A 22,382-nucleotide genomic window follows, 5' to 3' on the forward strand; every position below is an offset into this window, starting at 1 on the left:
AGCAGCAAGTTGCAACCACCAAAAGAAATTACATGTGATAAAGTAGTATAATAAAAAAACAAACTATGTAAGTACAATAGAGTACAGAAAAAAATCAGTATTGAACTGTACAAGCTAGCGGAACTGATCTGCAAAGTGCGTAGCCAGAAAAAACTGAGTGAAGGAAAGAGCAGAGAAACAAAAAAGGCAGTGCAGTGTCCAGACAAGAATCAAACTACAGATGCCCTCAGAGCACAGGTTGTAAAGGAACTGATGGGTCTTGTAGGGAATGAAGGCGTAAGGCTTCTAGAAGAAAAAGGAGCCACTGGCAGCATGAAACCAGCAGTAGTGAGACGGCCTTGAGATTAGTTGGTGGATTTGGTCCAGCTATACCTGGCCTCTCTGACTGGTGAATATTTTTCTGGTGCACTGCCCATCAAGGTGAATCAAATTCCATCAGTTGCAAGAATTGAAGTCCAAAACCCAAACACACCAAATTCCTTGTAAGCATATGCATAGTAGTTACTTTTCTAATCAGAGAGGCCCTGATCCATGAAAATGAATAGAGAGATTGTGTCCAAATTAAATCATGCAAGGAAAACCATAGCTGCACACGTGTCTGTACATCAGTCTGGGTTACTTCACCAGCACCACAGTTGCCATAATATATTTAAATGTTAACATGGAAACAATGGATAAGCTTAATATTGCATACTGCACTGGTTATGTTGGACAGGACCTAATTAAGATGATTTAGAGAAACTTAACTCAGAATGGAGCAAAAAGTCCTGTGGCACCTTATAGACTAACAGACGTATTGGAGCATGAGCTTTCATGGGTGAATACCCACTTCGTCGGATGCATGTAGTCCGTATGCACCACATTAACTCAGAATGTGACTGGTTTTGTGGTTTCATGTCAAAACCTTACTTAGCTTTAATATTTTACTGTTTTTTCCATTCATAATACAAAATGTGCATCCTGAGCTCTTTTCAGCTGAAATTTTAACAGAGGTCTTCACTACCTTATTCACTTCCTCTATGCAGATCCTATTACACCTTGAAGCATTTCACATGATTTCTCAGTACTTGTTAGCATACTGCCTTGTTAACTCAAAGTTTTATTTCTAGCAGGTTGTTTGTTCATGCTTTATGCTTACAGTCTAGCTCAGTCCTATCATCTATTGAGTTAAAAGTCTCCACTGTTCCTCCTTCAGCTGTGAAACTGCTACTTTATTATCTTCAACAACTTCTTCCATATTATTTCATCTTCCGCCTTGCCTAATGCTTTGTACCAATTTCAGAATCCCCACTGATATTATTACTTTGTGACTTCATCAGCAGAACATTAAATGATGAGCAACTTTTCTCTTTTTGACAACCTTTAGCTTAACCTTCAACTATCCTATTAGGAGTTAGTGATCACTGCCAATATCATTTTTATGGCACATTTTCACATCTTGCATTGACTTCCAATTCCATTTCTTCTGAACCTAAGTTCCATTGCAAAATGAGTATTGATTTATGCGGAATGACAACTAAAAATAAGTAATATGTGTATGTGTGTGGCTTCCCTCTATAAAAGAATGCCATGACTTATCTGTGGATGTCCATTCTGAGATGCTTCTTACTCCAAGAGGTTGATGGAGCAGAACCGGGTCCTTTTTTTATTCCTGGAATCCAATGGATGTGTGTTCTGTCCTTGAGAACATTTTAATTAAATACAAAATGTGTGTTCAGCAAGACCATTCTTTATTTTCTGCTACAATTTCTCACGATCCCTGCCCCTCCCCCCACCACCAAAGGCATTGTGATGCTGGCAGACCAGGTGCCAGTTCTTGCCAAGGCTTTAGGCCTCAGTTGAGCACTAACAAATTCATTGCTGGAAACCAGTCCAGCTCACTTAAGTGTTAGCATGGTTAAAATGAGCACTGGACTTCTACAAGTGTGTTTAGACTTCATGAAATGCTTGTAAGTCGCTGCATGTATTAATTCTACTTATAATGTCTGTAACCCATGCTACAAGGTAATACTTAAATTGCTCCATAACTGTAAAATCTCTGTTCTGAACTATGTAACTCACCAAACACGGAAACCACTTCACCTAATGCAAAACGCTGAATTCTTACACAAGGCGTTATCTCCTGCCCGTCAGGAAAGAGTACTGAATCCAAATGGGGTATCGTGGGACATCACAACACAAAGGCTTTGTCAATTGCTTCATCATACCGAGAAAGAGGCAAAAAGACTCATCCCATCAGCTTGAATTCTGAAAGAAGGAAATAAAACTAGATGACAAGAAAAAATTTCCTCTCTCTCTCTCTTTGATGTTTGGACTCTCATGGGGCTGGAGCTAGGAAACAGGGGCAGAGATCCTGGGTTAACCTGAGTTAGCTCTAAAAGACATTCAGTGCTGAGAAATTACTATAACTCTGTCACCTTTGGAACGATAGACTGTAACTCATTTGTGTATATATATTGCCTGCTTTAACCTGTAAATAATTCTCTCATTTCTTTTTCCTAGTTAATAAATCCTTAGTTAATTTACTATAGGATTGTCTACAAATGTCATCTTTGGTGTGAGTTCTGTGGTACAAATTGGTCTGGGGTAAGTGACTGGTCTCTTAGGACTGGAAGCAACCTGTATCGTTTGTGATCTTTGGTGTAAGATAACCAACTATCTCTCAGTACAGCTTGCCTGGATGGCAAGATAGACTGGAATACCGAAGAGGACTGTCTGTGACTCCATGGTAAGACTGGTATAGTGCTTTAGGCAGGGGTGCGCTGCAGGGGGGCAGGGGTGGTTCACGTTTCTGTGTTTAGTTATTTTTTAGCCATGCTGTTATTTTGTTAAAAAGTTATTAAAAAACTAAAGTTCCCAAACTACTCCCTTCTCCTCTCCTCCTCTCCTCTCCTCCTCCCCCCCTCCTCCCCCCCCCCTTCCCTTCCCGCCGGGCCCCCCAGAGGCCAGCAGCAGCAGGGCAGGGGAGGGAGGGGAGGAGGAGAGAGGAGAGGAGGCTGGCCCAGGCTCAGGCTCCCACCCCCCAGCCTCCCAGCCTCCGCGCCGCGCGCGGCCGCCCGCGCGCTGGCTGGCCCCGGCGGCTGGGCCGTGCCGGCCCGCGCCGCCCCGGCCGCGGCGCGGGGCCCGGCCGCCGGGGCCCGTCGCCCGCCCGGCTCCGCGCGGCGGCTGCCCGCGCGCCAGCGGCCCCGCGCGCGCTCGGCGGCGCGCGCGCTGCGGCCGGCCGCCCGGGCCGGGGAGTCGGGCGCCGGGCGGCCGGCGGGCGCGCGGCCGCGGCCGGGCGGGCTCGGCGGGCGCGCCGCCGGGCGGCGCCGGTCGTGGGTCGTGGTCCTGGCACCAGTGGACCCAGTCCAGTAAGGGGGCCGCTCGGGGAGGGGGGCGGTGGGGGGGGAGGGGGGGGGGGCTGGGGGGGCGCGGGGGGGGGGGGGCGGGGGGGGGGGAGGGGGGGCGGGGGCAGCAGGCAGGAAAGAGCAGGGTTGGGGTGGTGGTGGGGGGGGGGAGGAGAGACAGAGAGAGGGGGTAGGGGGGGGGGGGGGGGGGGGGGGAGGGAGAGAGGAGGAGAGGAGGGGTGGGGGCAAGGGGGGGCAGGGGGGGGGGGGGGGGGGGGGGGGGGGGGGGGGTGGTGTGTGTGTGTGTGTGAGACATGAGGGGGATGGGGGACCCCCCCGGAGGGGGGAAGGGAACCCGTTGTTAAAATTTTGGAGGGAGGAGGGAACCGGTTGTTAAAAATTTGGCAGCTCATCACTGGCTTTAGGAGTTCTGACTTGTTACTGGGTTGGTAAAAGCTAATTACAGAACACACAACCAGTTTGAGGTCTCTTCCCTGAGGTTGGCACTCACTGTCAGAGGGTGTGAAAGGCACAGTAACGAACTATCAGATTTTTGCCAATGGCTGTCATAACAGTTTGATAAAGTTTACTTCCTCTTAGTCTTGATCATTACTAGCACTGAATGATTACTACATACCATTGAATGATAATCACTTTCTTCAGACATTTGAACTATCCATTGACCATTCACCAGATGGATTTTCTTTCTAATTTTGTGATCTATCTCCCAGGATGTCAAAAGCCTTGTCATTGGATACAACAGCAGAAATATACAGGCTGTTCTTATATTCTTATACTAGAATCAGTCTGTCCAATCTTGTATGTGCTATATATTATGGAGAGGTGATAGAGTTGCATCTCCAGTATTAAAGACTGGACCTATTTTGTCATTCTAGAACCCTTCCAAAAGTCCCTAGAGGAGGTCAATTCTATTTCAAATTTTGTATGTGTGGTCCACAGCCAGAAGACAATGCTTTGAGGTAATTTGGACAACAGACTTTGATTTGGGTGGAACTTCAATAAAATAGAGTGTAATTGTGTTTTGAAACTTCTAATTTGGGGGGGGATGGGACAAACCAGGTTATCTTTAAAACTTCATAATGAGGTTTATTTGATGAGGTCGTGGTGAGCTCTAGTACACAGAAGCAGTTCTGAGAAAGTAAAGCCTCATTTGGGAAGTTATTAGGATGGTCAGAACAGCCCAGAGGTTTCCAATACACTTTTTAATCTGCCAGATAACTGGTAGAATCCTAAGCTTTCATTAAAAGGCCAAAGTCTCTAGACCTGGGGTTGGCAACCTTTCAGAAGTGGTGTGCCAAGTCTTCATTTATTCACTCTAATTTAAGGTTTCGCGTGCCAGTAATACATTTTAACATTTTTAGGCGGTCTCTTTCTATAAGTATATAATATATAACTAAACTCTTGTTTTATGTAAAGTAAATAACAGTTTTAAAATGTTTAAGAAGCTTCATTTCAAATTAAATTAAAATGCAGAGCCCCCCAGATGGGTGGCCAGGACCCGGGCAGTGTGAGTGCCACTGAAAATCAACTCGCATGTCGCCTTTGGCACGTGTGCCATAGGTTGGTTGCCTACCCCTGCTCTAGACCTTTTCTTTCTGGAGATTGCCTTCAAAATACAAAGCGGCTGCCAGGAAGTTTTGTCAAAGTTTCTGAAAATGAGAATAAAATCACAACCGTCTGCTCTTCCAAGAATCCTTGCCAGCTGCGCCCCTGCCTGCAGTGGGAATCAAGACAGACCCTGCGTGTTTCAGAGTAGAGGTAGAGAATGTCACTGCCCCCAGAGCTCCTAACTCAAATTCCAGCTTACAGCATCCCTTCCTTATGACTCTCCAAAGAGGATAGCGTGGAGCTGTCATTTCTGATGCACTCCCTTCAGGAATCTGCTCTAGCAGCCAATAGCTATTCACAAGTGTCATCAGGGGGATCCATTACTTCATATTCCCTCCCTACATGACTGTGCCAATACACAGGCCCATTCACATGGATGCCTTCTAAAAGTAGCACAGGTGCTGGAGAGATTCTGGGAAATGGGCTCCCCCGTGATCATTTGAGAGGAAGTGGCTTTCCTGCCCCTCATCTCCAGGGTAGAGAGTGTGACACAGTCTATTTCCTCCTCCTCTTCCCAGCAGCAGCCTTTGTCTTCACCTCAGAGACAGCTGGCTATTGATGATGGCATATCTCAAAGTGACAGAATCTTCAACCCATCCTTTGCATGCTGTGTAGAACCATGCACTGGGTAGCAGCGCACAGGCAGCAAGCAGCACAATCAGCATGGATAGCATGTTAATACCATAAACGTATCTGGGTGAACTACGGTCTTCTCAATAATGGAGTCACATTTGAAAGCCAGGAAAGGTCAGCCTTGCTAATTGGCTACCAAAACTCTCATGGTGGAAAGGAGAAAGAGTGATATTCTTCTGTACAACATTCCCTCCTCAGTGAAAGAGTTCCTGCTGTCCCAGGTGAAATGTTTGCTACCTTTAATGACTGCTTAGTAGCTGAGCTGCCACCTTTGCCTCTACAACCACCTTAGTTATAGTGTCTAGTTTATTGCTTTTCAAACTGTTTTAAAATATACTAGACCAAATTCTACTTTCAGTCACAGGCAAGAAATCTCATGATCTTAAGTAGGATTGCGCACATGTAATTTAGGAAAAAAATTCACCTCTTTGAATAAGAGATGCTATTGTAAAATACAGTTCAGGTTATTCTGCTTGAAAAGTTGAGCTCAGCAAAGAGAGCACATGGAGTCTGTACCAGGTTATTCAAGTTTAAAATGAACAGAGATTAGGAAATGTTATATTCTGCATTCACATTTAGATATTTAAAATGCCCCTCTCCGCCCAATTTCATCTCTGAATAATTAGTCCATCAGTATCAGTATTAAGCGGGGGGTGGGGTGGGGTGGAGGATGATGGTTATGATGATATTGCAAACAAGCTTTCTACAGCAAACAAGAATCTATTGAGCCCAATCCTGGGACCAAAACCTGAGGTTGTTGCTCAGTTTTTACACAAGCAATCATTCCTTCTAGCCAATAGGTATTTTGTCTGAGTAAGGACTTCAGGATTTAGCCAACTGACTTCATGCTTGTTATTCATCAAGGGCAGAATCCACAGAATTAAATGGCATGCTGAATTAAGACAGTGCAGAGTTTATGAGAAACTTGTAAAAGTGAACCTTTTTATTCTAATCTAGAGGAAGTTATCCATTCACTGTGCATTTTACTGATATGCTAAGATTTTGTAGTTATGCACCTTTAAAAATAAAATATTAAATTTCTGGCAGGTAACAGACTCCTTTCATGATTAGGATTAGGTACTGTAATTATAGTGTGCAAACTGAGTGCACAAGATAATCACTACCTTCAACAGATTACAATAAGTGCTGATGTTTACAACAAATGCTGAAATACAGTCTTAAAACTCTATATTTAAACAGTTCATGCTCTGACACAATGTACATCAGTATAATACAGGGCTATTTTGTGATCCTGTGTAATCTCTTTTCCTAAGTTTTTTTCTTGTGCAGTTTCTCCAAAGTTTGGGTAAATACCTCTGAACATTAGGGTACCACTCAGGCCATATTGTATACAGAAATATTTATTCCTCTTTATTCAGGGGGCAAGTAAAGATGATGCCACATCACTGCTTGGACTGCCATTTCCAGAAGTATATATAACCTCACATATAATAGTACTGATGTCCTGGATTTTTGAATTCCCAGCTGTGAATTTTCCTCTCCAGAAGTACTGCTCACCACAATGTGCTTTACTGATTGACTGCTAAAGCTCTCATGTGCATTTGTATGTGTGAGACAGATACACAGCTGCCTGAATCCTAAGCTAAGATGTAAAGCATCAGAGGGGTAGCCGTGTTAGTCTGGCTCTGTAAAAAGCAACAAAGAGTCCTGTGGCACCTTATAAACTAACAGATGTATTGGAGCATAAGCTTTCGTGGGTGAATACCCACTTCGTCAGACGCATGTAATGGGAATTTCCAGGGGCAGGTATAAATATGCAGGCCAGAATCAGTCTGGAGATAACGAGGTTAGTTCAATCAGGGAGGATGAGGCCCTCTTTTAGCAGTTGAGGTGTGAACACCAAGGGAGGAGAAACTGCTTTTGTAGTTGGCTAGTGTAGTGTAGTGGCACCTTATAGACTAACAGACGTATTGGAGCATAAGCTTTCGTGGGTGAATACCCACTTCATCAGACGCAGGTAAGATGTACTTTTTGTCAGCCACTCAGAATAGGGGAAGAGAGGTGCAAGGTTTCTGCCAAACTCTCTTTACTGGTTCATTTACAAGAGAGTGTAAGGATATATCAATCTTCTTCAAAAGTGGTTCCTGGTCCATGTACCTGTTGATTTTTGCCCTAAAGGATTCATAGCGTAGAACAGAATCAAACCCAGCTGACTAGGACAGGTTTCCCCAAACCTGGAAAACCAAGATCACCCAAAGCAGAATCACTGTCTGAAGTAGTGGCAGATGATGGTGAAACAAACTTAGACAATTAATTTTAATACAGTAAACAAACAAGAGGTGGTCCTGAACCTAGCTACTGGACACTCATAGTTTATTGTCACAGAAACATATATGTAAACAATATGCAGCTAACAAAGTTTCCAAGCCGTAGAGTCCTTTTTTGGAGAAACCTCTGCCTTGAATACGTACCACTGAGCACACATCAATGCATGATGGAGACAAAACCAAATATTTTATGTTTACATATACTCTACTCTTTGTAAATCTACTTCAGGATTTCATGGTTCTCTCATGAGTTGAGACATGAGTGCCAAATTCACCCCAGTGTGACTTCATTCATTTCAGTGGGGCTACTTTCATGAGGAAGGTAAAATGGAATTGGCTCAACATAACAAACCCTGTTTTGTGTTTGTCTGAAATATTTGGGATATGGCACATTTCTGATGTCTTCCAGGCTCTTTTACGTACACAGCTTGGAGGCTGCAGCCATTTTAGCAGACTTTTTGCAGGGAGACCTTTGCAGATTGCTTTTGGAAATTAAGGCACTTATTGTCATTCTAACAGCAGCCTGAATGCTTTGGGAAATACTTTAAACTAAAGTTCCCACTGGCAAACCGACTATCCCATTTCTTCTCAAACACGTCTCTGATGTAAATGGTCTCTTTCTGAACACAGCAGCGGCTGTGGGCCGAAACCTGATGTTCAACAAACCCAGCTGTATGCATCTCATTATCCCAGCACTGATTACAAGATCCCATTGACCACAAGCTGCCTGTCTGCCTGTCTAGATGGCGTGATTAGAATATAATCAATCTTTAATCCAATCAGAAAACTCACTGCCTGCAACTGATAAAGGTCTCGGCAGGGTACTGATGAGGCCAGAACCCTGCTATCTCTAAGGCGACACCTGCAGCGTGTGAGGGGCAGTAACTAAACAGGCTGATCCAAGAGAAAGCAATTAAGGTGGTTTGTAAAGAATTCTGATAAACGGCGTTGAAACAGAACAAGCGAGGTAACTAAAGCATCTAAATCAACAACAACCTGTGAAAATCTGGAACTATTTTCCGCTTCCACTTAATCTCAACACAGACAGAATTACTTTTTAGTTCAGGAGGATCATCAAAGGCTTAACATTTAGTTTAAATTAGAAAAAAAGTTGCCACTAAAATAATTTCTCTCAATGTGGCATTTCATCCACAGCTTGAGTTCTCCTATGCTATTTAAGTTTTGTACTTTACTTTCAACACATCTGTACCGGATACAGAAATGTAATATGATTATGAGTTTTCAAATCACAGTAGTATGTAAAAATTGCCTGTACTTTGTGTTTATTCTTTTTAACTTCTTGACCCAAATTAAATAATTCTGTTTTCTTTATCTTTGTATTCTTCACTAATTCTGCAGAAGGGAAGCTTATAATTAAGCACATATTAAAGCTGTTAAGAAAAAAAATGCACACGGGCATTATTATGTGATCAACCCTGTGTTTTATATTAATTCCCAGTACTCTGCTGCAGGGAATAGTTCATAATGATGCCCATTCCTTGATATGTCCTGTTTTTTTTATTATGCTAATGCTCAAAATTAAAAGAGAAAGAATCTGGACTGATTATTTTATTACAAGTAAAAAGAGCTTTCAAGGTGTCTGTCTCATCACGACACTAGTCTTTGTTTACTGTACTATTTTGACAACTATTTTTGCCTCAACTGTAATTATAATTATTTTATACATATTCCTAAGAATTATCTTTATTTCTGAGTACACAACCAGGAGACAATACTCATCTCTTCTTGCTTAGCTACACACCTCCTCCCAATTTCTTTAGGGTATCTGACACCCATCTGGGATACCTGCAGCAAAGCTTACATTTATCTATGTTCACAATAAGCTTAAGATCAAAAGAAATAAAATTAATCTGTCTCCCAAGTATTATTTTTCTTCAAGTGACCATTTCTGATTTAATCATGTCTCTGGTTTCAAAGCTTCTCTTCTAATCAGCAAACAATGGGCAGCATCACAGTAAAATAATCTAATTGTCACAGCTCTGGCATACAAAAAAAGCTTTCAAAACTACTTTAAACTTGACAATTTCAGTAAAGCCTATTGCTGAAGGCTTAATATACTTCATATACTTTTAAAAAACAGGAACCAAGAACATACAGGCTTTCAAAACCAGCACTTCAAAGTCAATACAACCTACTGTAAACAATTCTATATCAAGCTCAATGCACATAGTCCTTACATTTACCATGAACTAAAATAGTTTATACCCAGTTGGACTGATCATACCTTTGCAGAAATATGGAAAATAGCTGCACTTCATAGACTATGACCTTCATAACTCAATTTATGGGTCATTCCCTCACTTGTGGGATATTTTCAATATCATAGCTGTAAAAGAGAAAGAAAGGGAGAAAAAATGTTCAGTTATTCATTCTGTGCGGCCCTTTTTTATTAAAAGCAGAAATAACATTAGATGAAAATCATTTCACTGATAATTTTAATGAAATATGGAGTGATTTGAATATATTTTATTGCAGGCAATACAGAGAAAAGGCTCTTGCTGCTTAATGTGTCATTTAATGAATGGATTCCACATTGCTTTGCCCTGCTACACTTGGAAATGTGGGCCTCACAAGGATAATAGCTAGTTGTTTCAAAAGGGGCTTCTTCCCACATTTTAAAAATCTATTTCAACAAACTAATGGAAACCGGGAAGTATGAAGAAGCACAGACAAACCTATACCAAAAATCTTGATCCAAATACCCTGTAAATCTGGCTGAATTTTATGGCATTAGCCCATCTCTAATGAGAATAGAGAGAAGCAGATTTATCCTATGACTGATTGCAGGCTAGATTTTATGACCATAATGGTGCTTTCTGGCCTTAAAATCTGAGTTCATGAATCCTATCACGCAAGATAACCTCATCTAACTTCTTGTTATTTATATCACAGTAGAAACTAGATCCCACACCCAAGAGCAGAGACTTAGTGTGCTGGACTAAAGATGGAAGCAAGGGACACAAAGCACAAGAAGAATGATCATAGTGATGGTGATGGGAAATGTTATGTTCATTCCATATATTTTTATAAAAATATCATTTAGGGGAAAATCCAAAACCCAGCCCAAGTAGCGAGGCTGGGTGCTACACTGATGTGCTGAAGGAAGCACCCTCTATTTCCCTCCCCCCCAGGCCATGGAGCAATTCTATGAAGGACAGATATTCCATCTTCATTCCCTGGCTAACCCATGCTCTATCCCCAACCACTGATGTGCAGAGGGACTCATACACCCTACTTCGACCACACACATCTAGCCCCCTCTTCCTCCAAGCAGCAGATATATATTTGTTCTATTACATAGGAATCCTATGTAGCCACTTAGGTCACCTCTACACTACAGAACCTATATCGGCATAGCCTCCTAGTGTAGTTGCAGCATACAATGACAGAAGGAGGAGTTCCAATGGTATAGGAACATCACCTCCCCGAATGATGTTAGCTATGCTGGCTGAATTCCTCTTCTCCCGAAATGATTGCCACTATAGGTACTCGGCGTTTTGTCAGCCTGGCAATATCGCTAGGGTGTGTGGTTTTTTTGCACATCTGACCGACACAGCTATGCTGATATAATGTAGGCTAGGCCAAAGGCAGGAACAGAACTTGCGTCTTAGAAAAACTGCAAGAGTCCCTCTGAAAATATATCCTGAGACTTGACATATTGCCATTACAATATGTTATGATTACTACTGTAAGCGATCAATGACCCTTCTAGTCCAGTATCCTGTCTACAAGAGTAGAGAATGCCATATTCTTCATAGGAAGGCACTGCAACCCCTTAACACAGAGGTTCTCAACCTTTTTCTTTCTGAACCGCCCCCCCCCGCCCCAACATGCTATAAAACAGGGGTCGGCAACCTCTGGCACGCGGCTCGCCAGGGTAAGCACCCTGGCGGGCCGGACCAGTTTGTTTACCTGGCAGGTTCAGCCGATCGCGGCTCCCACTGGCTGCGGTTCGCCGTCCCAGGCCAATGGGGACGGCAGGAAGCTGCGGCCAGCACATCCCTCGGCCCGCGCCGCTTCCCGTCGCCCCCACTGGCCTGGGACGGTGAACCGCAGCCAGTGGGAGCTGCGCTCAGACGAACCTGCCGACGCGGCAGGTAAACAAACTGGCCTGGCCTGCCAGGGTGCTTACCCTGGTGAGCGGCGTGCCAGAGGTTGCCGACCCCTGCTATAAAAATTCCATGGCCTGTCTTTGCCACAACAACTGTTTTTCTGCATTTAAAAGCCAAGGCCAGTGTTAGGGCGTAGCAAGCAGGGCAATTGCCCGGGGCCCCACCCCACAGGGGACACAGCAAAGCTAAGTTGCTCAGGCTTTGGCTTCAGCCCTGGGTGGCAGGGCTGGGAACCCTGGGCTTCAGCGCCAGGTGGTGGGGCTTTGGCTTTCTGCCCTTGGCCCCAGCAAGTCTAATGCTGGCCCTGCTTGGTGGACCCCCTGAAACCTGCTTGTGGGCCCCAGGTCCCTGGTTGAAAACCACTGCCTTAACATACTCAGTTGTGAGCTACTAATCTATGAAAGTACCTTTTACCTAGCCTGAGCCCATGATCACTTTATGTTCTGAAGCATGAGGACTGATATCCCTTGTCATATTTAATTTCACAAATGTAAGTGAAACTTCCCTGGGGACGGCACCTTGATATGGTGAAAGGCTTGTGTGTTCCAATGACTTTGTGTGCTATGCCGGCAGGAGGTTTAAATCCTGGTAGGGTCACCCAAGGATAGGTCAAAGAGCATGGCTCAGACAAAAAACAGTCCACTGGTCCTCCAGGTTAGAGGTTGAGCAATAAGTCAACAACCTATTGCTGCAAATATATATATTAATTTCACAGACACAACAAGGTGGCCATCCTGGCAAGTAGCTCAATAGAGAGAGATGGAGGAGCATGTTCATGTTAATGACACCTGGTGTCATTATCAGAAGGATTCAGATTCAGTGTAAGCAAAAATGCTGCTGTTCATCATTTAAATGTCTAACCCACTCTGGAATGTTACTACGGTATCTGTTTCAATAGCATCATAGAATATTAGGATTGGAAAGGACCTCAGGAGATCACCTAGTCCAAACCCCTGCTCAAAGCAGGACCAATCCCCAGATTTTTACCCCAGTTCCCCAAATGGCCCCCTCAAGGGTTGAATTCATAACCCTGGGTTTAGCAGGCCAATGCTCAAACCACTGAGCTATCCCTGAGGCAATGAGTTCCATGGGTTAATTACATATACGTTTGTGCTGAGTTAATCAACTAGCCCTTTTTTTTAAGATAGTAAATTCTCCAATAACTGTAGGTGAGTGAGATTTGTCTGAAATACTAGGTAATTCTTCACTGAACAATTGGAACTGGCTACTATTCCTGCAGGACTCCCTTAACAGTGAGAACAAAAGGCTAAGCAAAAAAAAACCAAGTTCCTTTTTTGGTACTATAATATACAATGGTTGTGGGGTTTTGTTTTTTGTTTTCTTTTAACTAATATACTGTAGTACAACGTAGTGATGTTTTGTGGGATGGGGAGGTGGGAATGAATATAAAGTCCTTCAAGTAAGAGAGAGTAAGGAAGTTAAACAGGTTCCCCAGCCTGACTATATATCCAAGTTTTTATAGGGTGCCCAACACCATCTGAGCTGTCCAGTAGAACCTGAATCAAATATGTACCCAGACCTCTCAATGAATAATAGGGACTTGTGTCTAGAGATGGCATATTAAGATGTGATTCAAAAGGGAAATTATGACTCTCCTTATTAATAAAGTATAATGGCTCTTATGCTGCATTATTGTAGCCCTGTTGGTCCCAGGATATATAGAGGAAATATAAGAAAAGTCACAGGAAGCCCATGTGGCTGCACAAGGAACTTTTTAGCTATCTAAAAACCAAAAGGGATACATACAGGAAATGAAAGAAGGGGCATGTCCCCAAGGCCAAATACGGAATAGAGCAAGTGTGTAGGGACAAAATCAGGAAAGCCAAGGCAAAGAACGAGTTACAGCTGGCAAGAAATGTTAGAGATGACAAGATGGGGTTTTACAAATATGTCAGACAAAAAAGAAAGAACAGGGATGGTGTGGGTCCGCTGCTCAATGGAGAAGGTGAGCTGGTAATAGAAAAGAAAAAAAAACACCACCACATGACTGGACGACTAGCAAAGTTACCATAGACGATAAAGGGGAAGGGATGCAGATCGAGGTAAGTAAAGAATATGTTAGAGATCTTCTGACCAATTTGAATGAATTCAAGTCAGTGGGGCCTGATGCTATTCACACCCTATTCAGACGCTGGTTAGGCCTCAGCTGGAGTACTGTGTCCAGTTTTGGTCACCAACGTATAGAAAGAATGAAGAGAAACTGGAAAGGAACCAGAAGCAAATGACAAAGATGATCAAAGGGATGGAATGCAAGCCATATGAGCAAAGGCTGAAGGAACTAGGTAAGTTTAGTTAGGAAAAGAGGAGGTTAAGGGGGGACATGGTAGCAGCCTTCAAATACATGAAAGGCTGCCAGAAAAAAAGATGGAAAAAAGTTGTTTCTCTCTTGCCACAGAGGGCAGAACAAGAGGCAATGGGTTCAAAATACAGCAATCCGTTTTGTGCCTCTTCTCTGAACACTCTCAGGTTATCAGGTTATCAACATGCATCTTGAAAGTAGGCTGAAGTACCAGGCACAGGGGACTTCCCAATAGCATTCTATCTTAGCCCTAGATTTGGGGATGTGGCAGACCTTACCCTGCTGATCCCCATACATTCATCCATATAAACACATTGCTTAGTCCACGTACATAATATATATATATAGGATGAATGAGTATATAAACACTGTATTCAGTAGGTGCCATATATGTTACAGAAAAACAGTACTTCACTACCATGTGCCCAACACAGGGCTCAGAGGAGAGAAAAATAAAACTAATAAATTTTAAAATACCGCTTTAAATAGCCTAAAATAGATTTTCTACACATAAAAAATCGCATCTGTAATGCTATATATATATATCTTAGAGCCTTTCAGGGCTAGATTCAAGTTCCGGGTTTCATTAGAGGTCATATTATCATAAAATGTATTGCATAGTTCCACAGTTTCTCACACATCTATCACCTCCGCTCATGTTGTGCATATGTTATAGATAACAAAAATTAACACACAATAGTGAGGATTTTACAGTTATTGCAGTATTGTCATGGCAAATTGCATCATCAAAATCCAATTGCACAATAAAGCTTTAGGCATCAAGATGGTAAGAGAGACGTGATACATAATTGTAATGATGGTGCTCCATTAAATAAGAAGTAAACCATGCCAGCGCCGAGCCAGAAAAACTCATGAGGTGCTAAAGGCAACATAATAGGACCCCATGCTCAACTGTATCAAAGGCTGCTGATAAATCAAGTAAGACGATAAAAGAAAGCATATCTCAGTTAGCTTGAAGCAACACTTCATCATTACAAACCCTCACAAGAGCAGTTCCAGTACTGTGCCAATATCTGAAACAAGACTGAAATTTATTGGAAAGTTTTTATGTGCTGAAGTCAATCTGTAATTATGTCACAACACTGTCCAATAGAATGAAAAAGAAGAACGGAAATAGAATGAGCTGAAGAATTGCCAACAGTTACATTTTTTAGTCCTCTAATAACAAAAACATGTTTTTAACAGATATTTTACTGTCACTTCGTTCTTCATAAAATAATCCTTTGGTTTCCCATTCAATGGAGCTCCTAGCAGGTTTGCAGGTCCAGAGTAAGAATGTTTAAAGATAATTTATCTACTTATTTAAATTAAGCTCCCATCTTAAACTAGGAGAGCTCTACAAAATTTACCTTCTTATTTCACACAATGAAATAAAGGAAGTAAAAGTACCCACAAACAATACAAAATATTACCCCATAAACAACACTACTCATAAAAAAATCCTGCTATCTCATTCCATAAACCCAACTCCTCTCCAGATACCCACAAGAAAAGGTGAGCTTTGAAACATGATCGGAATGTTATCAACTCCCGCCTACAGCAGACCAGAGGGGAAAGCAAGCAAAAAGCAGAGGACTCCTCCTTGGAAAATGCCCTCCCAGCACACTCTTCCGTCTATAATGAAGATGTTCCAGTTTGAGAACCTGTAGTGCATTGGGTGAGAGGGAGATCCGATCCCAGCTTGTTAAGGGCTTTATAAATTAAAACAATACCTTGAACTCCACCTGGGGTAGCAAATAGAAGCCAGTGGAGTTTACAGTTTGTGGAACTACAAACACCAAAATGCACTCATCATTAATTGAATGGTTACTGCAAAATTGTCATAAAAAGGGCAAAGTTAAGACTTTTGGATGCCTTGGCTGTGCATTTCTATATGTTTCATTATATTTGGATTTCTTTTTAATTTAACTCTGAATTCCCTGGGCTTTTTTTTGGGATAGTCAGTGTCACTGTATTGTTTTCACCCTTAAGTCACTGGTATGTATTCTCAACCTTAAACTACATCTTGACATCATTTTTTGGTAAGGAATTGATAATAGATTTAATTTTAAAAAGGGACTTTAAAAATATTTAATTTTCACAGTGAAACCTATTTCAAATGTACAGTAAGAATGCAACAAACCCGCAAAGGCAAAGGAATTCTTAGTTAGTAACTGAACCCAAATCTTTCAGCAGCGTGACTGACCTTAGGATAATATTAAGCTACAATTCTATTGTGTATAAGTAATGGGAGTTTTAGGGTTCTATCCTGCAAGGTGCCTTGTACCTCTTGTAATTTGCTGAGCATCCCCAGCTCCCGTTGTATACAACAAAAGGGTGATGGCAATCATTTGCAATCAGTGGAAGTTGGAGGTGCTCTGCACCTTGCAGGATTGGCACCCTTACACACTTAACTATGAGTTTCCTTAGTTTTGTGGACTTTTATGTAGTGAATGTGAACTGCAGAGTATACAGAGATTATAATATGATATACATTCTTTTGAACATCCTTCTCATTCCAAAAAGAGAAAGGTTCAGAACTTGGCAAGCGGCAACACATTAAATCTTATTTTTATTGTACTTGGGAGCAAACGATTGTCATCAACCTCATTTTGATACATCCAGGTATGCTGCATGATTTGGTGGATGAGTATATGTATTGAAATGATTCAGAACATTATCAGTTTTTATCAGCTGACATATTTGTATAGAAACACATCTACTCATGGCATGTTTTATGTATTCTGAAATGTATGATTTGTATAAGTAGGGGCATTGCCAGCAGATCGAGGGACGTGATCATTCTCCTCTATCTGACATTGGTGAGGCCTCATCTGGAATACTGTGTCCAGTTTCGGGCCCCACACTACAAGAAGGATGTGGAAAAAATGGAAAGAGTCCAGCAGAGGGCAACAAAAATGATTTTGGGGCTGGAGCACATGACCGAGGAGGAGCAGCTGAGGGAACTGGGATTGTTTAGTCTGCAGAAAAGAATGAGGGGGGGATTTGATAGCTGCTTTCAACTACCTGAAAGGGGGTTCCAAAGAGGATGGATCTAGACTGTTCTCAGTGGTACCAGATGACAAAACAAGGCGAAATGGTCTCAAGTTGAGTGGGGGAGGTTTAGGTTGGATATTAGGGAAAACTTTTTCATTAGGAGGGTGGTGAAGCACTGGAATGGGTTACCTAGGGAGGTGGTGGAATCTCCTTCCTTAGAGGTTTTTAAGGTCAGGCTTGACAAAGCCCTGGCTGGGATGATTTAGTTGGGGATTGGTCCTGCTTTGAGCAGGGGGTTGGACTAGATGACCTCCTGAGGTCCCTTCCAAACCTGATATTCTATGATTCAGTTTTCTGCATTACTCAAATATGCAGATATTTCAACTGATACAATGTGCTCTCTAAAACGTCATTACTAATAAGTAAGTTTAACAAAAAGTATTCTAAGTGCTAATGATCCACAAATTAAAATTCCAAGTTGGTTTGGTAGCTAATTAGTTATTCAAAATGGGAGGTCCTTCACCTAAATTCCCTCTAAGCTGTGCAGGAGCTACACAGGAGGAGAGAGGTGCCTCTCCCCTGGCCCCAGCCCGGCCCAAGTCCCAGAGCTGCCACGGTCGGGGCGAGGCACCTCTCCCCCAGCCCTGGGCTGCTGCAGTGAGAGAGGGCTGGAGGAAGTCCTCTCTCCCCACCGCAGCCACGGGGCAGCCTGCACCCCAAACCCTCATCCCTGGCCCCACCCCATAGCCCTCACCCTCAGCCGGAGCCCTCACCCCCAGCATCCCAACACGCTGCCCCAGTCCTGAGCCCCCTCCTGCACCCCAAACCCCTCATCCCTGGCCCCACTCCAGAGACCTCACACCCCTTACTGCAACCCTCTGCCCTAGCCCTGAGCCCTCTCCACATCTCAAACCCCTCATCCTGAGCCCCACCCCAGAGTCTGCACCCCCAGCTAAAGCCCTCACCCCCCTGCACCCCAACCCTCTGCCCCAGGTCTGATCCCCCTCCCACACTCCAAACCCCTTGATCCCACCCCCACCATACATCACCTCCATATTGGTGCACATAACAAAATTCATTCCACACATGGATGTAAAAAATTAGAGGGAACATTGTTCTTCACTTGGATTTTACTCAGTTGATACCCATGAAAACTCCTATTTATGTCAACAGGAGTTTGACACAAATAGGAGTTCACCAGAGTCAGGGCTGGCTCTACAGTTTTCACTGCCCCAAGCAGTGCGCCGAATTGCTGCCGGATGGCAGGGGCAGGTCCGTGTGCCCTTAGGGCGACAGGCGCGTTTCCGTGGTGGCAGCAATTCGACGGCAGCTTCTATGTTTAGCTGAAGCCACCACGGACAGCTATACATAGAAGCTGCCGCCGAATTGCCGCCACCGCGGAAACGCGCCTGCCGCCCTAAAGGCACACAGACTGCCCCCGCCGCCCGTGGCGGCAATTCGGCGCGCTACTTGGGGCGGCGAAAACACAGGGACTGCCGCCCCTTGTAGATTGCCGCCCCAAGCACCAGCTTGGAATGCTGGTGCCTGGAGCCGGCCCTGACCAGAGTAGGCACAGAGTGAAAAATGCATGGACCTCAGGGTTTGGCCCCTATATCGAAAAAGAAGATTTATAGAGTATTTGACTAAGGGCCAGATATCTGGGTCAGACCAAATAGTACTTGGCACAGACCCCAGTTTAGGGGTGTGTGAAAATGGCTGAAGGTACTATTCTGATCCTGATCCCTGGCCCCGTTGGGAACAATGTGGCCCTCGGTGCCCCCAGCTTAACTGAGAGCCTTAGGCTGCTCTAAATTGTGCCAACTAGAGTGGCCCCTAAGAGCCTTTCTATTGGTAGGAGGTCACTGAAGTGCACTCTGTTCTAGCTCACCGCCTCTCTTCCAGGAACACACCCCAATTAATGTTGCCAACCCTCCAGGATTGTCCTGGAGTCACTAGGAATCTTTAATTGAAGATTATGTCATGTGATGAAATCTCCAGGAATACACCCAACCAAAACTGGCAACCCTACCGCCAATGCTAGAGATGGTGAGGTAAGATGGCGGTATCGAGGCAACTTTCTTGGCTTCACTCATCACCTGGGTTTGCCCTCCATCAGAGGGATTCCTAGCTAAATGGTTAGGGCAGCTCTATCCCCTTTGCACCACCAGAGCAGCACAAAGGCGACAATGCATGGAGTCAGGATGTGTGACCATCGACCTCTTTTAGAACATGCTCTTAAAAGCAAACTAAGGGAATGCCATAGTGGACATAGCGGACAATAATGTACTCACCGGCGGCGGGAAGCGGAGCAACACGGCCCCAGCCCGCTCCACTCTGCCACCTCCCAGCCGCGGCGCTCCACTTCCCGCCGCCGGTGAGTGTGGGGAGGTTGGGGAAAGGACGCCCCCCCATACTCCCCTGTGGCGGGAAGTGGAGCGCTGTGGCTAGGAGCTGGTGGAGTGGAGTGACATGGCTGGGACCGGGGCGAGGGAAGCAGAGCGGGCTGCTCCTGGCCCCCCGCTAATCCCCCAGGCCACTCTGGGACTGCGGAGCCCCCAAAAGTGCCCTCCCACAGCTCCTGCCCCCCAGACCCGGGGGGGGGGAGCCCCTGACTGCCCCCAAGACCTTCTGCACCTTATCAAACCCCTCAGCCCCGGCCTGGCCCAACACCCTTAACACGCTGCTCAGAGCAGCATGTCAGAGCTTTACTGTATTGTATGCGAACCCGTGCTCTATCGGGTCGCATTATATCGGGGTAGAGGTGTACAGGATAACAAGAGACACTTAGTCTGCCAAGCAAATGAAGGCCCTACACTCAACAGCATTCTCATGCTGCTGGGGGAATTCTGTGCCAAAAATTAAAAATTCTGCACCAAAACATTAAAAATGCTGCACACAATATTTTAAAATTCAGTAAAATTCTGCATATTGTATTTGTCAAATATAATCACACCAGTTTCAATTATTTTGGCAATTTATTTCAAATACCTGTCAGCAAGTATGTCTGGAATAATACAGACAACTAAAAAGATTCAGGAAATGTTTTTTTTTTGACAAATAGATTCCTTACTAGGCATATTAATAAAGAACTTTGAGTAATAATTAATTTAAACTACAGTACAGAACTGTATTTCCCGCACCCTTCAGAGACAATGCGAAGGTTTGGGGGAGTAAAGGATAATAATTGCTGAGATGGAGCCTGGGTATGAACTTGAAGGGTTGTTGGGTATGGGTGGGAATAGTATGGAGCAGGTTTTGGAGGGAGGTTGGGGAGGGATTGTTAGAGAGCATCCCCATGTAGACCCTGGCTGACCCCTAGCCTCTGTCCCTGTCCCTATGTGTCTCTGTGCCCCTACTCAGCCATCCCTCTTCCCCCTGTAGCTCTGAACCCCCTCCCTCTCTGCCCATGTAGCTCTCCACATCCCTGCCCCCCTGTGGCCCTGTGCCTCCACTTCCATTCAGCCCCTGCCACAGTCTGTCCTCCCCCACTAGCCCTTATGAGCCCTTATCTGTGACCCCCCAGTATCCCCACACTGTCTGTCTCCTGACCTGGCCTGACAGGTGCTTTGAAGAAGGCAGGTTCTTTCTCTTCCCTATCCTGGCTGGGGCTTGCCAGGAGCAGCTGCTGTGTTCTAGTGTCACAGGGCCCACCTACAGCAACTTTTCAGCAGAAGCTATTTTCTGCAAAAAAAAATTAAAATATGCATGGCACATGAAATATGTATGCGCGCAGTGGTGCAGAACTCCCCCAGGAATAATTCTCTGTTTGCCTGTTGTAATATGATAGCTGGTGGCAACCAATCAATTCCAATAGCTCAGGGAATGTTCTAGGTAATGGGCTGAAGCCTATTGATTTTGGTGCAAATTGGAACACCAAAAGAGCCTGATTCATAGGTAAAATCAAGTCCTCCAGACTGCCTCATTGCTTCAGACAGAAGAATCTCTCCACTTCCCCTTACTGCTGCCTAAACATACCAAAGGTAGTTGGGGACCTGGTGAATGCAGGGAGGGAGATGGGGAGAGGTGTATGCAGGGAACACAATGCCCCTGCCATGGGGGTGAGGGGAAATGGGGGCATACAGAGCCCCTGGTGTGAGGGAGGGGGTTGGGAGAGTTGCACGGAGTCCCTGAAATAAAGGGGCATGGGATGGTGGCACCCAGGGGACCTGTGGAGTGGTGGTCACGGACATTAAGGAATGCAAAGAGTCCCTGATATTTGCAATGTGCTCAACCTACAGAAGGTACAAAGTGTGTGCCCCTCTAGTTTACAGAGAAACAAGGAAGCCTTATTTTTGGTCCAAACTCCTGTTCTACTGCTTCGCTCTCTGCCATGGAGTATTCATGCCAAGCCGACATTATATCAAGAGCTGCAGATGGCCGTGTGAGTGATCAAGGACCCCCGCTGAGAGCATGCTAACTTAAAAATACTCCATTTTTATCCTTCATCTTAAGCAATGTAAGTATTCTTTACTGCCTAATCCTGCTTTCTTCTGTTACTTAAAGTAATATTGCACTAAAACCCATACAACTGGAGACTATTTGACTGTCAGGTTACATTTAACATGGTTAATGAAAATTTAATGTTCTTAAATTGTTTTTTCTCTCAGTGGTATTGAATTACTTACGAATAACCTCATTGCTACTTAAACAAAGCATGCTCTTCTAACGAGGTACAACTAAATGGAGGTCAAAGTGATCTGTAACACAACATCTAAATGGCCAATTTCTGAATCTGTCTCCTTAATGTTCAGAGTACAAGAAGACCAAGGGAGACAGAGATCATGGAGGGAAATGACTAATGGCAGATCCTACCCCAGAGATACACTGGGGAGATACACTACTAGGAGACTCATCCATTGGTCTGGAACCTGGAACCAACTTTCACTGGTACTACTTTTCCCCTCTTCTGACTGTATTTTTTCTTTTCTTCTCCCTTTCCTCTTCCTTTTCTCATTTTCCTTCTCCAGTCCTGAGGAGTCAGCAGAGGAATCAAAGGGCATAGACTCTGCACTTTCACCAAGATTAGTGTTACCATCTTTCAGGTTCCCAAAAAGAG

At 44.2% G+C, this 22,382-nt stretch overlaps 1 long non-coding RNA gene across 3 annotated transcripts in view; it reads right to left on the reverse strand.

Moving 5' to 3' along the window:
* LOC120398836 overlaps nucleotides 1–10,226 on the reverse strand; it is a 46,105-nt gene extending 35,879 nt beyond the window's left edge. For 2 of the 3 annotated variants that reach the window (XR_005594735.1, XR_005594736.1), the window contains exon 1: nucleotides 10,122–10,226. This is a non-coding gene — a long non-coding RNA (uncharacterized LOC120398836). Of the gene's footprint in view, nucleotides 1–2,061; nucleotides 2,248–10,121 lie in introns of all 3 variants that reach the window. The other variant, XR_005594737.1, reaches the window with a different exon arrangement.
* Nucleotides 10,227–22,382: the final 12,156 nt, after the last annotated feature.

Source organism: Mauremys reevesii, linkage group 2, assembly GCF_016161935.1.
Source record: "Mauremys reevesii isolate NIE-2019 linkage group 2, ASM1616193v1, whole genome shotgun sequence".
In the NCBI taxonomy this organism is placed as follows: Eukaryota; Metazoa; Chordata; order Testudines; family Geoemydidae; genus Mauremys; species Mauremys reevesii.